This window comes from Thermobia domestica, chromosome 7 (genome assembly GCF_964235325.1).
Source record: "Thermobia domestica chromosome 7, izTheDome1.hap1.1, whole genome shotgun sequence".
Lineage (NCBI taxonomy): Eukaryota > Metazoa > Arthropoda > Insecta > Zygentoma > Lepismatidae > Thermobia > Thermobia domestica.
The window spans coordinates 47,397,596-47,409,989 of NC_137460.1; the positions used below are offsets into that span (position 1 = coordinate 47,397,596).

The 12,394-nt window shown below is 39.1% G+C and overlaps 1 protein-coding gene across 3 annotated transcripts in view; it reads left to right on the forward strand.

Annotated features, from left to right (window-relative positions):
• The first annotated feature begins 11,216 nt into the window (after positions 1–11,216).
• The window catches only part of LOC145690059 (RNA-binding protein Ro60), a 55,118-nt gene continuing 53,940 nt past the window's right edge, over positions 11,217–12,394 (forward strand). The window contains exon 1 of one of the 3 annotated variants that reach the window (XM_081764569.1): positions 11,217–11,350. The gene's annotated coding sequence lies outside the window, so the exon portion shown is untranslated. Of the gene's footprint in view, positions 11,351–11,402; positions 11,697–11,784; positions 11,980–12,394 lie in introns of those variants that run through there. The other 2 variants (XM_081764571.1, XM_081764570.1) reach the window with 2 other exon arrangements.

Here is a 12,394-nt window from a genome sequence, read left to right on the forward strand (position 1 = left end):
AGATTATACATTATAATATGTTACAAGATTGCAAATGAAAATATTTATAAAGTAGACACATGTAGAGAAAAGATTCGCCCGAACCACTGAAATCCTGCTATCATTTACTAGACTAGCCGCCTTATGCAGAGTCGTTTTGACTAATGATTAGCGTCATACTAGAAGCTTGACTACTGCAGGAAACATATGTTAGTAGAACTCTTTAGTATTGCACTAATCACATGTTAGAATGATTCTGTATAAGGCCCTAGAAGTTTAATGAACCTTTCAGCATCGCCGTTACGTAAATGGACCCACAACTTGATATATGAGTCGAATCATGTTAGTTTCCATCAGAAATATTTCAAGATACATGTATTATGGCGTTTTGTAAAATTGTGAATTACACACTTACAATGAAATATGAACAAAAATGTTTTGAAAAGTTCACAAATCTTCATCTTCATTGCATGCAAATTGCTTTCATTTCTCGAAAGTAGTTTATTTTCTGGGATATCTAACAAAAAATGAAAAACTTAGTTTCATCTCAACACATTAAGTTATGTTCTTCTTAGATCTCTGTTCATACGGAAAGATGGAAGAACATACGAACAACTTTTCCAGTATTTAAGTTAGAAAACTAGTAAATCCGATCAAATCAAGATTATTTGACTATTTCAACTCCCGTCGTTGCTAGGGGCACAGTGTTATAGTGCTTACCTCTGGTATGAAAATTCGATTCCAGCCCGTGTGAGCTTGTGATTTATAACATCGAGTTATTGTATTTCCTTTAATGTTATCTTTCCAATAAATTATTACCTACTAATTCACTTGGTAGGGCGTAAAACTTGATTTTACATTTCATTTCATATTTCTTATCGATGCAGAGTTATCTCGATTACCAGAAATAGCCGAAATCCTCCAACTGAAATATTGATTCAGAGACTTTTAAGACTTTGAATAGTGGATTTGGTATCTTTACCATTAGAAACTACGTTTTTGAGAGTCAGATGCACATACCTAGTTGTTGGAATCTATTCCCAGACAGCACAATGCACTTACAGTACCCGTATAGTACATGCACAATTGCAAAAATGCAACATATGCATCATCTGTATAAATGCATGCCTGTACATGTGATCCACATATGCGTCACTGGTCCTGTTCAACATCTTCATGTGCGCAGGACATGTGCAACGCACACGTCCTGCACAAGTGATTTACACCTACCGCACAGGTGATTTACACGTAGCACGTATTCGATTTACACGCAGTACCCAGGTGATTTACAAGTAGGACAAAGGTGATCTACACGTAGCACATAGGTGATTTACACGCAGTACTCAGATGACTTACATGTAGGACACAGGTAATTTCCTCGTAATGCAAATGTGAAGTAAAAGCTTATTCGAGATGCAACGAAAGAAAGAGGTTGTATATTTGGTGCCTTACGCAGTGATACCATCTATAACACGAAAGTTTTTTTTGCTAGCACAAGCTAGTCCCACCCATGGGTTATGCCCTCGATTTGGGAAGAGGTATTAAGGAAATTTGGAAAGGTTTATTACTATGGTTGGGATAAGTGTTCATTATTTATTTATGTATTTATTTATTTATTAAGGTCTCATTGATTTTAACATATTTAGGATTTTATGATCTTTAGATCATAAACATATGGTTGGGTAATGATGAAAATGAGGTATGAAAGCATGAAGAAGTGCTTGCACATCACAATACATAGGTAATCTTAAAGAGACGAGTGAGGTTATCTTCTCGCCCCGGGGCAACGCGGGGCATTGATGTAAGACAGGGGGAGCCCTGTTAGTACATTAGGATTACTGTGCTTGATATGATGGAAAGATGAAAGGTGAATAAACTTGAATTTGAAAGGCATCTAGAAGAGGAATATCGGGATGATCAGGAGGAATTGTGAAACCATACAGAGTAAAGAGCAAAGAAAGAGTGGTGGGGTGTAAAGGTGGGAGAGTAACGAAGTCTGCTGCAGTGTGAAGAGTGTCCATAAGAAGCGCATGTTTGGTAGTCAGGCGTTGAGTGATAAATTTCAGTCGGAGCGATACTATGTGTGCAAGAAGAGTAGGAAACGTAATACGGCTATATAAGTCGGCAGTATGACTGGGCAAAGGTATACGATAGGAGATTCGGAAGGCATGACGTTCAATAATTTGGAGCTTTTTATAGAAGAAAGGGGCAGCATTTATCCAGGCTGTGTAACCGTATGTCAGTACGGGTCGTAGAAATACTTTATAGGTTGTAAGAACTGTATAAGGTTTGAGGCCCCACGTTGTGCCAGTCAAGTGATGGAGTAAATTAAGCCTATTGTATGCTTTAGTCAGAATAGATTGTAAGTGAGGTCTCCATGTGAGGTGTTTATCCAACAGGAGCCCAAGATATTTTGTTGTGTTAGAAGAATGAATCCGTGTGCCTGGAACTTGTATATTCAGCAGGGTTGGGTTGCGATGAACTCGAGTACGTTTGCCAGGAGGAATAAAAACAACTGCTTGGGTTTTGACAGCTTTAATCTTACGCCGCCATTTGAGACACCAAGACGAGAACAAATCTATAGCTTCCTGAAGATTTCTGTTTATTGGTTGAATAGTTTTACGAAGAAGTACCAGAAATGCTGTGTCATCCGCATATTGAAAAATACTGATGCTACGTGGGGAAGTTGGGAGATCTTCCGCATAAAGGAGATAAAGTAGCAGAGACAATGCAGATCCTTGCGGGACTCTGGAATGTAGGAAAATTGGGTGGGATAATGCATTATTAATAGAGATATAAGCTATGCGTCCCGTGATAAAGTTGAATATTAGACGAATGTAGGTAAGAGGTAGATTATACTTATTCAGTTTGTAAACCAGCCCACCATGCCAGATAGTGTCAAAAGCTTTTTCAAAGTCAAAGAGTACAAGACAAGAAGGCTTGGTGCAGTGGAATTGATTGGAGATATGATTGACGAGTCGAAGTAGCTGGTCATTTATGCTGAACTGAGGGCGAAAACCGGCTTGATAAAGCGGTAAAAGGCGGTGGCTGGTACAGTAAATGTAAAGACGATTTACTAGAATTCGTTCGAATATTTTACTGAGCGTGCTGGTTAATTGAATAGGGCGATATGACGAAACAAGGCTTGCGGGCTTTTGAGGTTTTAGAAACATTAGAGTTTTTGATATTTTCCATGTAATAGGGAAGAGACCTGTGCGAAGAATAAATGTAAAAAGTATGTCCAGTAAATGAAGAAGACAATAGGGAGCCTCTTTGGTATGGTGGTAAGATATATTATCCATGTCAGGTGCACTATTTCGTTTTCGCTTTGTAACGGATAAGATGTTATCGATGCTTATAGGTGCTGTGAGTTCGTGATTTTCGGCTAAGGAGTGGTCTAGTGCAGGTTGCAGATGAGGAGAGTGGAAGTTGATGTGATCTGCGGAATGTCGCCGTGGGTAAGGTGATGGGGAAAGTGGAGTGAATATATCTTGTAGATAGGCAGCAAACGCATTAGCTTTGCCAGTATCTGTTAGAAGCGGCTGATTATTATGAATAAGAGGGTATGTTGTGATCGAACGTTTTCCAGTGAGTTGGTTGAATCCCTTCCAGTACTGTGTCAGATGATATTTCAGATAAAGTGTTGCAAGTTTTCACCCACTGCCGCTGTTTATAAGCTGTTATGTAATTTCTGACGACACGTTGTAAGTAATGGTGACCCCGAAGTAATGAGTCTCTATTGCCTGTACGTTCGTTGTCTCGGTAGAATTGACGAGATCTGCGAATGAGTGGAAGATAATGAGGTGGCAATTTTGGACTAAGGGGATTCGAACTAGTTGTTGGAATGTAGGTATTGGATGCCTGGTTTATCGTCTCAGTTATGAGGTTAAGAGATTCGTACATTGAGTCTCCTGAGGTGAGTTCGTGAAGTTTAGAGAGTTTGTCCGTAATGTAAGTGCGGTATCGGATCCAGTCTGCCTTGTTATAGTTGAGTGATGGACGCATTAAAGTTTGGCGGTTTGAAGGATGTTGATGGCGATGATTGATAGTAAATTTGATCGTAAATGATCACTGCCGATTTGGTCCAGTATTTCGATGGTACAGGAAGGTAGCAGGTTAGTAGACGTTATAACAACAGGAGTGGTTTTTGTGGATGGTCGTGTGGACTTTGGCAGTTGATGAAGAGTCCCAGTTGTGTGAATTGCAAGAAAATTGAAAAATCTTGCCGTTGTTGAACTGTTCTACTATGGATATTAATGTCAGCCATAATTACGTAATATTTGAAGTTGTTTGAGATATACTGAAAGAAGTATGTTGGGATAATATGACCAGGTCGAACGTAAATTGTTGCAAGATTGATATACAGCTTGTTGAAGTAAAGCGTGAGTATGAGATATTCTGGTAGATTAGACTGTGGAAGGTGAAAATGACGACTGGGTATATAGGGGGGGGGGAAATCCTATAGCAACTCCACCATTTGCACGCCGAGCTGGAATAGTGTTGTCTTTACGGATGATGGTAAAACCAGATATTTTGCATGTAGCTCGGGGTGTCAGGTGCGTTTCATTGAGAAGAAAAGCTGAAGTTCGTTGTTCCTGCAAGAGCAATGAAAAGAGTGGTTTGTGCTGAATTATAGACCTGATGTTTACAAATATAAAAGTAAGCGCCATGATGATAGAAAAGGAGTAATGAATAGGTTTAGACTTCGGTTTCCAACGGGTTGACATGGAAGTATACTTTATTTCCGCTATATGTTGCATAGGAATTCATATGAAAGATCGCACGTGTCGAGTACTGAATCTTTTGTAGAATGTAGGTCGGTGAAAAGGATGAACATTCTGGAGGATGAGAGTTATGAAGGCGAGAAATTGTTCAATGGTGACCGGCTAAGCTTTGTCTGTAGGTACGTGAGAAAACATCGTAGTTTTGTTGTGATGTTGCAGCGGAACAGTCTTTTCGGGTTTATTTGGCTCCGGAGGTGGTGTTGTTTGCATTTGTAGCTAAACGCCGGGTGTTATTCATGACACGTTGGACAATTTGCAGGCTGTTGAAGATTTTGACATTGGCGAGTATTATGAGGGAAGGAGCAGTAACCACAGATCGGTTGATTTGTACACTTATCGGTTGAATGAGTGTTATATTGCTGGCATCGTTCGCAACGTAGTGGAAGTGGGGGCTGTAACCTAGAAGGCTCATCGTCAATTGTGTCTTTGGATTCAGTGAGAACTCTGACCATGTAAGTCAGCCGTTGTTGTTGCGAATCCTGATGCACTTGGAGATGGTGTAGCCTTCTTCCTCGAGTTCATCGGCAACTTCTTGGTCTGAAATATCAGTGTCTACCCCACGAATGACAACTGATAATAAAGGTTCTTTCCGTGGTGGAGGCGGCTGTTTGAGAGGCTTCTGAGCGAGCCGAGTGAGAGTGCTGTTTTTTCCAAAGATTTCGAAGCCGTGCTTATTGCGTAATGTGGTACCAAAATTGGGATCTGGGGTTCGTAAGATTGTGCCATTTCGTCTGGGAATAATCTGTGTGATGATGGCTCGTTGGATGTATTTAACCAATTGCTTATACAAATGATGTGCCAGCGAGTATTTAGGATCAAAATTTGAAAGTAAAAATTGATGGATTTGTGGGCGAACTGTTTCTCTTAATTCTGGGAGTTGCTCGTGGTCTATGACAAGACCGAGCTCACTTGAAGTGTCAGAAATGTCGCCCTAACCCCATACTCATATTCATACTTTTCTTGACGGTTTTTCTTTGTTGCTTTAAGTACCGGGCCGGAGTCCTTGCCTTACATTTGTTTTGTTGATTGTCGTGTGGTTTTGCGTGCGTATTTGTTGTGAGAGAGGACGCAACTGTCGCGCTCCTCTTTAGCTGTTCCTATGCCATGTTATTTGTTGTGCGCTTTAGGGGTGCGGCATCTTGTAGATTTGTCTTCTTGGATTTGCCGTTCCTATGGTGGCTATGTGTTGGTGTGGCGAGGCTCTGTCCTCCAGAAGTTGGCTGTTCGGTGGATTCGGTAGTCATGTAGAAATGGGAGTTACAAATCTTCATGTAATTGTTCGAGGCGAGTGTCTCTCGAGTGTCCTGTGATTCCTGGCTACTCTGTTCTGGATGACTTGTAATTGTCTGAGGTGCGTGTTTGCTGCGTGTTGCCATGCAGGGTGGGCATACATAATGACGGGACGAATGCTCATCTGATAGATGTGGCATTTGGTTTTCAGGATGAGGGATGGGGAGAGGACTAGCGTTAGCAAGGCTTGATGGCGTTGGCTGGCATTTTTGGCGATGGAGTGTATGTGTGGTGCAAATGTTACCTTCCTGTCCAGGACTATTCCGAGATATTTGGCATCTTCTCTATTGTGGAGGGGTGTTCCAACCATGGTGATCCTGACGTGAACCCTTCTTCTGTTTCTCGTGAAGTTTACCACGGAGGTCTTCTGTTGACTGACTTTAATCTTCCATTCTTCAGTCCATCGTTGGAGAAGTTCGGCGTGTCGGCTAAGGTATAGTTGAACGTATCTGATTTCCATGGCTGGCAAAGATTGCCGTGTCGTCTGCAAATGTTGCTACCGCTGTGTTGGGGGTTGTGGGAATGTCCGCCGTGTATATGGAGTAGAGGGTTGGGGATAGGCAAGATCCTTGGGGGACTCCTGCTAGGATAGGTCTGGGGGGTGTTAGGTGTCCTGCATGGGCGACACGAAAGGTTCTTCCCTGTAGAAAGGATTTGATTGTCCTCAGAAGGTAGTGGGGAGTTCCCTGGAGCATCATTTTGTGGATGAGTCCTTCGTGCCACACCTTGTCGAATGCTTTTTCTATGTCGAGAAAAAGCCCCAAGGTGTGGCCTCCCTCGTTGAATCTGTCACACATCTTCTCTACCACCCATCCCAGCTGCTGTTCCACGCAGTGCCCTTTCCGAAAGCCGAACTGGTGGTCCGGGATGATGTCGTGATCTTCGTTGAACTGCTGTAGTCTGCTCTGCAGTACTCTTTCAATCACCTTGCTGGTATGTGAGAGCAGGCTGATAGGGCGGTAGTTGGCCGGGTTTGTTCTTGTCGTTCCTGGTTTGGCCAGTATTATGACTTTTGATTCTTTCCAGGCTTCTGGGTAGTATCCGGTTCTCATTATGGCGTTGCACAATTTACAGAGTAGGGCCAGGGCCTTTCTCGGGAGGTGCTTCAGTGCCTGCGGCGTCACTCGGTCTACACCTGGAGCCCGGTGTGCGTTGATCCTTTCGATGATTGCTTGTATCTCCCTCGGTGTCGTGAGGGCTTCTCCAAAGACATCACCTTCCAAGTATATCAGAAGTAACTAATAATTTCAGTGAGAATTTTACTTTTGGAGTTTATTATTTGCAATGAGCAAAGCTTTAGGTAGTATATTTGACATGTTTCCCAAGTAACAAATAACGCAACATGTTCTGCTGTAATCGGTCACGAAAATAGTTTTGTAAACCTATGAACTGTCTGACAGTAGTTATATCAGTACAGTGCTACTACCTGTTGATCTCATATTCTGGCTCAGCGGACCTTACGGAGTTTTTACAGTCATTCAGCTATCATTCGTCGAAAACTCTCTATAAAACCGCCTGTAGGAAAAACGACAACTACCAAAAATGCAGGTTACTTTATATTGTTTATGAGAATGAGAGTAAAAGAATGAAAGTATACTTCCATTCTAGTATACACTTGCACGGTATTATGGACGTGTCATACACGTGCAGTAGCCGTGCGAATGCAGATGTGCACACAACGGCTTAAGCACGGGCAATTTAAATGTGCTTCATCCACGCAAATGCACATGTGCACATGCACGGCTCAAGCACAGGTTATGTATGTGCGCTGCATCCGCGCAAATGCACATGTCTACATAACGCCTTAAGCACGGGTTATATAAATGTGTGCTTCATTCATGAAAATGCACATGTGCACATGCACGGCTCAAGCACGGGTTATGTACGTGCGCTGCATCCTCGCAAATGCACATGTGAACATAACGGCTTAAGCACGGGTTATATAAGGCGCGCTATACATTACGAGATCAATCCTAGGAAATATCTTAGGATTTATCTTCGGAAAAATGTTATGACATATCTTGTAGGAAATCTTACCCTTGTGTGCCATACACGTGAAGATTTTTCCTGTCTTACCGAATGACGTATATCAACATTGATAAATAGTTCTATTTAATAAAAGTATAAAGTTGAAGAATTACTATGCTAACCACACTGCACATCCCACTGATATTAATATCAGGAGCTATATTGTTGAATTGGATACCTCTAGAAAGAAAAAAAAAGCATAAGTCAGAAGTGTGCAGGTATACTTTTGGCACACCACATTTTAGAAGATTTACAAGTAAAATTTAATACTTTGCATGAAAAGACATATTTATAAGGAACAATTTTTTTGGAAGCAACATAATTAAATACAAAGTAATACATCTGTATTTTATGTTTACAACTGTAGGGTTACTAGTGTAAAATCATTATAAATGTTTTAACGACGGATAAAATAGGTTAGAGACAATGTTGAGCAAAAAGGGTCCAGCTATTTTTTCTAAGAAATGCTACAATTTCGGTAGTTTATATTCACATTAGTTTAGTTTAGGTTGGTTCAGGTTAGTTACGGTTATGTTACGTTAGATTATATTAGTACATGGGTCCAACACAATTTTCAAAAAGTGATAGAATTTCGCTTACTTCTATTAATATTAGGTTAGTTTAAGCTAGTTAACTTCATTAGGTTAGATTTAGTTAGGTTGTTTTAGGTCTAAGTACTTGCATCTTCCATTTCTCCTGTAAATTGTGTATGTTCTGCTTACTTCTGGACCCCTTCTGCGAAACTTTTACGTAAGTGAGTGCATATGAAAGTTGACCGGTGTTACTATTTTCCACCACCGGTGTATTTCTGCATAGTTTACAGAAGCTATAATTTATGTTTACGAGTGGAGCGCTACTACCACGATACCATGACAAGTGCTATTCAAACTCGTATCATTGCCAAAACGCACTCGTTTTCACTACATCAACTGACGCGCCTGCTTCCTTCGCTCGCACCCCCTCACTGACGCTCGGGACTCCGCTTAGCCCTGCTCTGACTCGGTTAAATAGCATTCGTACTTTCTAGAAACAACCCAGCACAACTTGGTTTGCGTTTTTTGCACTATAGTTTTTATACTATATATATCTTGACCCCGTATTTGTACGCAAATCGTAAAAGAATTGTAGTTTATCAACAATTGCTTTTGTTGGTCCCCTTCAGGGATTTTATCTATGCTATGTAAGATATTTTCATGTCGGTCAACGCAAATCATTTAGGAAATAGTGACAAATTATAATTTTTCAACAATTATTTCGAGTGGTACATCTAAAGTAAACCTGCACGATCATAAGATACCTCATCATTTGTGTTTTCATTTGTTTTGTTTTCACTTTCTCTCACCTGATGTCGCTTAAATCGAAATCTTACGAATTTTCTTTCCGAAATAGAGCGTGCTCTAAACAAGAGAAATCTCATAGGATCGTTCAGAACACAGGAAATGACATGGGATCTGTTGCCATACACGTTGAGATTTTGACTCTAGGATAAATCGTAAGAGATTTCCTAGGATCTATCTTGTAGTGTATAGCCGGCCTAAATGTGTGTTTCATCCATGCAAATGCATATGTGCACATGCACGACTTAATCACGGGTTATGTATGTGTGCATAACCCACGCAAATGCACATGTGCACATACACCGGTTATGAATGTGTGCTTCATCCACGAAAATTCACATGTACGGCTTAAGCGCGGATTATGTATGTGTGCATCATCCACACGTGCACATGTACGGCTTATGCAAGGATAATGTACATTTGCCGTACACGTACGTGTTGTCTGGGTATTCCAATTCTAAAGTTGAATCGATAGATTATTCCACACAGCGATGATATCAGACTATTTTTGCGGGTGGATAACTTTAATAAGTAGTAGTGCTGCAGTGCTGTGACCAGTAGCGTCATTTCAGATTTGGCTTGGGGGGCAAGACCCCTTGATATAAGTAAAATTTCGCCTTTTTTACTGACTTACTACTATTCTATTGATAAAATCCATATAAATCTCAAACTCAGGGGGGAGCAAATGCCCCTCTCTGCCTCCCTAATGACGCCCCTGGCTGTGACATCTTAATAATGACAGAATACATATGACGATTGTGATAAGTTCGCCATTTTGTTCTTCTTTTTAAATAAGATCAAATTTTACATCAGCAATTTCAAAGACACCTATGCATTGAGATTTACAAAGACAAAATCACGTTTTTGACTTTTTGGTCACATTTTTTGAGAATTAGAACTACTGTATGTCGCTAGGAAGGCGGGACGGATCCAGGTCGGACTTTTGAGGGGCGGTGAGTTGTAACTGCTACTTAGAGCTACTTTTAAGAGCTCCAAACTCTGGGATGGGTTTTATTTATGTATAAAATAAGAAACTTTCCTCTTCTGGGGGTGAGCGATTGCCTCTCTGATCGCCCCTGCAAGTTAAAAAAAGAATTTTAAAAATTGACATTTTTGTCTTTTTGAAGGAAATGAAGAAATTATTCTTATTTTTAAAAGACGCTTTATCATTCTTTCAAGAAGGAATTCTAAGCGTATCTATGATAATACTAGTAAAGGCCGTTGTTCTTTACTGTGTTCTATAATCTACAAAATAGTCAACCATTTGACGTTACTCAATGTTACCAACTAACATAATTTATGACCATGTCAGATTTATGTCACAGTAGTTCATTGTAATTTTGGGCTTTTTTTTTCGAAAATTGGGAAATTGTTTCCATATTTACTCATTGATTTATATACTCAGGAATTTACTAGATACACGTTTTAAAACAAAATTATTTTTTATATAATATATTGATCTTTATCGCTGAAGCTATCGGCGAACGTGCAATGATTTTGTTCTTTTATATTTAATATACGTATATATTTATCATAAATTGTGTCGTAAGTTGACGTACTTCATTTTTATTATGAGCCGTTTACGCTTTTCTGCATGTTGACGCGTAATAACGAAATACGGAAATGTTTATATGCATAGTTCGCAGCACTGAGCAAAAATGCCTTTTGTATGAAAAACTGATGCACCAAGTTATTTCTATATAATAATATTTTAAACTGAAAAATATAAGAACACAGCAAAATAATAAAAATATACTGTTAATTATCCTTAAAAATATCAATGCTTTAATTTCTGTGTTCTATATGAACAATGTGTAGTAATATTTTTAGTAAAAAGTAATTAATTTGACCTGTTTTGATTGTGCCTTTCCTAACCCAAGAGTAGTGAGGCCATATAAGGAGCAGAAGGAGAGAAGAATTATTGTGTTAAAGGTAAAATCGTATATATTAAAATAATGTTGTGCTTTATAGTTGATTTTCGTTGTTGTTTGTATTAGAAAGGAATAACCAAACCTCGAAATGACTTTTATGGGATGTTATTTGTGTGTTGTGCGTGTGATTGAGACGTACCGTTAAGATTGGTTGATTACTCAGGAATGTTATTAAAAATATATGCAGGATTTGAAATATTTAAAAATACTCTTTGAAACAAAAATTAAAGAAATGCAAGACACATTATACTTCGAATAGTATATGTGGCATATAGAATATATAACGGAACGCTATTAATACGGAGAAAAAAAAAAAGCTACGTAGACAATGGTGGATACGTTTCTACGTGAGTTGTTTATACTTCATCGTAGATAATCTCCAAATGACAATTTATAGGAAGTCAGATTATATAATTTTGCTAATATTTTTAAATGAACCCACAGAGCGATAACATTTATTTGGAACGCAGTATTGGTTACTTGAGGAATTACGCCAAAGATTCGCAAAGGATAGGAAGGAAGGAAGGAATGTCACGTTTACAAGTGGTCAGTTGAATAGTTGGTGCGTGCACGAGCTGGTCTGTTTTTTCGACCTTGAACTTCGCAAAATTGTGACCACGAGATAAATAGGTTTTTATACGAATAATCAAATTTGATAATTGTTAGATATTTTGACGACTACTACATTTTAATAAAAATGCATGTAGTAGATTAATTTATTGAAATATTTTAGTAGGTGTTAACATCGAATAGGGCCTATATGAAACCTTGAATTGCCGTTCTGTGTACTGTTTATACTGTAACCTTAAATCAAGAGCAATTTCATCAACAAATATTCATAAATAATACGTACATAATGTTATTCAACTAAAATACGCATTGATTTTAAATAAAGGGTTATATTTAGATTAAGGGGACCAAAAGAAAGAAAAAAAAGATTTAGGCGTACAAGAAAAATGAGTTGAAGTAAGGGAAGCTTAATTGATTTGTGTCTCATTTAAGAATGAATTAGAAGAACATTTTGTAGAAATTCGAAAAGCAAAGG